We start from the raw sequence: 3,698 nt of genomic DNA, 5'->3' as shown, positions 1-3,698 counted from the left end.
CTGAAGGTAGCACGCGTGCACACTGGGTACCCATTAGGAGTGGTTTCTTGTGTTTCCTTCCAGACCTTTATCTACATGCTACCTTAAGGAAATCCCTGAGGAGGGGGGTCCTGATGCCCCTAACACTATTATGATTTTCTCTTTCATGGAGAGCAGATGAGATGAACAGGCTGTAATTATAGTCTGTTATTCTTAAGCAAGGTACACCAAGACTATGTGATCCTTCCAAATTTGCAATAAAGGAGCATTTATGGAGCATCCATAAGTACCCTGCTTTACACTTCTTAATACAGAAAGTATTGCTTGTTTTTTATGTGTTTCTACAAAAGACTCAGGAGAAGCCTGTCGGTCTCTCCAGGCCTCGAGAAAGGGGTCAAGTTGGCCATCACCACTGGCTCACAATTTGTGCTCTGAGGAAAGTACTAGAAGGTATCAGAACATCTTCCTGCTTTGGAATATTTGCTCTCCTGGTTTGGAAAATGTTTGGCAGAGGAGGACATCTGTTTTGCTGTTGACGTTCGTTGCCTGGTGAGCAGACACAACTCTGGGGCCCAGGCCCATTCAGATCATTGAGCAAGCTCACCTTCAGGCAGAAGGGCAGGGGTAGTGTGATGGTATCGGGACACGCCTGGCCAGACTGGAGCTCAACATGCGCACACACCTCCCACAATAAAACAAAACAAACCTATTTTACAACCCTCTCTTGCTATTCTCTGATTTTTGTCTCACTGTAATTCTTTTTTAAAAAATGAAAATAAGGCTCTAGTAAGAGAGATAAGGAATCTCAAATTTTGACACACTCTTTATATATGTATTTTTAAAGTAAATGAGATTATATATTATATACTGTTGTGTAACTTGCTCTTTCCATTTAACAGTATATCACCTACACGCATGTGTGCATGCTAAGTCACTTCAGTTGTTGCAGCTCTTTGCGACCCTATGGATGGACTGTAGCTTCTCTGTCCCTGGAAGTCTCCGGCAAGAATACTGGAGTTGGGTGCCATGCTCTCCCTCAGGGGATCTTCCTGACCAGGGATCAAACCTGTGTCTCTTATGTCTCCTGCACTGGCCTGAAGGTTCTTTGTCACTAGCACCACCTGGGAAGTTCATATCACCTACATACTACCACCTGAGTGCATCCTGCTCTCTACCAATAGTTTTACACATATACCATAGGGCAAAGTTGTAAACAGCCTGGTTATAAATTGTTTAAAAATGTACCATCATATGAATGTACCATAATTTACTGAAACTGTGTTTATTAGTAAATGTTTTACTTTGACTCCAACTTTCACCTGTTTAAATAACGCTGCAGTGAATATCCTTATGCATAGTTTTCTGGAGTGAAGTTTCCTAAAAGTAAATTTCTGATCAAAAGACACATTCATTTTAAATCATGGTCAGTACTAAAATTTTCTCAACAAATGTGGTAATAACTTACATTCTCATTATAGTATATTAAAATCTCTTATTTCCTCATTAAAAGGAATTGAATGTTATCCAGTTTGTGAAACTTTGTCAATCTGCTAAGCAAACAAAAAAGTATCCTTTTTGTTCTGATAATTATTTCCCTAACTAGAAGTGAATATTGTGCATTGTTTTATGTTTACTAGCCATTTATATTTCTTCTTATATGAACTGCCTCAAAGGTAGTGTTAATTCTTTAGTGAAACTGGCACCTTAGGAGGCTGCTCAAGAGAAAAAACTGTTCCCTTTGTGTTCTCTTTGGTTAACAATTGAGCTGTAGAAGGTATATCATCTTGGGTAACATAAACAAGGGTTGAGTAATGTAGCCAAGCAAGCCTCAAGTGTAGAGCAGAATTTGAACACCTTCAGGACTGTTCTTTCAGTCTTCACTGCCCTCTGCACATTGACTTTCCTGAGAATGATCCCTTGACTTCCAAGGGCTCCCAAGTTTCCATCTCCCATCTTTATCACTCCCATTAGCCCAGCTTAGGTCATGCACCCATCTCAGTGACCAATGAGATATTAAGATGATTGGCAGACAGCCCTTACTAGAACCACATATAATACTTCGTAAGAGAGGAGGACACAAACATGGAGAATAAATGTATGGACACCAAGAGGGGAAAGGAGAATAACGAATTGGGAGACTGGGACTGACATATATACACTACTGATGATACACATAACATAAATAACTAATGAGAATCTACTGTGTAGCACAGGGAACTCTACTCAATGCTCTCTTCCTGAATGGGAAGGAAATCTAAAAAAGAGAGGTATGTGTATATGTATGGTGGATTCGCTTTGCTGTACAGTAGAAATTAACAACATTGTAAAGCAATTATACTCCAATAAAAATTAATTTAAATCTTGTTTAACTTAAAATTAATTTAAATCTTATTTAAAAATAAAAGAAAAGGAGTTGTCTTCAAAAAAGAAGAGGATATGGCAAAGACTGATTAAATGTCTCTTAATATCCTTATTCTCCCTTTTCCTCTTTGATCTGTGCACATTGTGGCTCAGAAGTTTCCTAGTTCTCCTTGCCTGCATGTGGTCATATGACAAAGTTCTAACCAATAGCAATAGTAAGCAGAAGAGCATATACACAGCTTCTAAGAAGTATCCTAATAGGAGGGGCATGCTTCCTTTCTCCTTCCTACTACCTGGAAGAGAAATGTTTTGGCTGGACCTGGAGTAGCTAGGATCAGAAAATGGAAGCCATAGCAACAAATTTAGGAGGAATCTGTGTCCCTGATCATCATGGAAACACACCAGCCCTGAAATGCCTAGATTTAGGAAAGAAAAATAAATTTCTAGCTTTTTTAGCTACTACCTTTCAAAATTTACCTTCACTTGCAGCCCAAACTAACCCTAACTGATGCAAAAGATAATATTATACTAGAAGGAAAAGCTACTGGCTTAAAAAGAAATGAATGTTTACTGCAAATATTTGGTTAATATATTTTTTTAATCTCTCATTAGTTATCCACAAGACTAACTTCCTTCCCTCAAGTCTTTGCTTAACTATCATTTTATTACAATTTTTAAATGTTGATTAAAGTATAATTTTAAAAGTTTTATTTATGTACGCATTTATTTGTTGCTGTGCTTGGTCTTCACTGCTCACATGGGCTCTTCTCTAGTTGCAGTGCCCAGGCTTCTTGTTGCGGTGGCTTCCCCTGCTGTGGAGGACAAGCTCTAGGGTGCGGGCTCAGCAGTTGCAGTGTGCAGGCTCAGTAGCCGTAGCACATGGGCTTAGTTGCTCCACATCATATGGAATCTTTCTGGACCTGGATGGAACACATGTCCGCTGCATTGACAAGTAAATTCTTTACCACTGAGCCACTAGGGAAGCCCTGAAGTATAACTGTGTACAGTAAGCTGCATATATTTAAAGTATACAATTTCATAAGTTTTTATATATATATATACACACACCTGTGAAACAATCACCATAATCAAGGTAGGAAACATATTCATCACCCTCACAAGTTTTCATGTATCCCCGTACCCTCTCCTTAGTCACTCTCTACCCAGCTAAACACTGAACCATTTTCTGTCACTATAGTTTGATTTTCTAGAGTTTTATATAAATGGAACAATACAGTATGCACTTTTATTAGGGGATCTCAATTCTTCCAATCAGCATTATTACGTTGAGATATATTTGTGTTATTGTGTGTATCAATAGTTTATTGACTAAAAGGAATCAAACACAGATATAGAGA

This window comes from Bos taurus, chromosome 3 (genome assembly GCF_002263795.3).
Source record: "Bos taurus isolate L1 Dominette 01449 registration number 42190680 breed Hereford chromosome 3, ARS-UCD2.0, whole genome shotgun sequence".
Classification (NCBI taxonomy): domain Eukaryota; kingdom Metazoa; phylum Chordata; class Mammalia; order Artiodactyla; family Bovidae; genus Bos; species Bos taurus.
The sequence above is the reverse complement of the archived record's forward strand: the minus strand, read 5'-3'. Positions refer to the sequence as shown.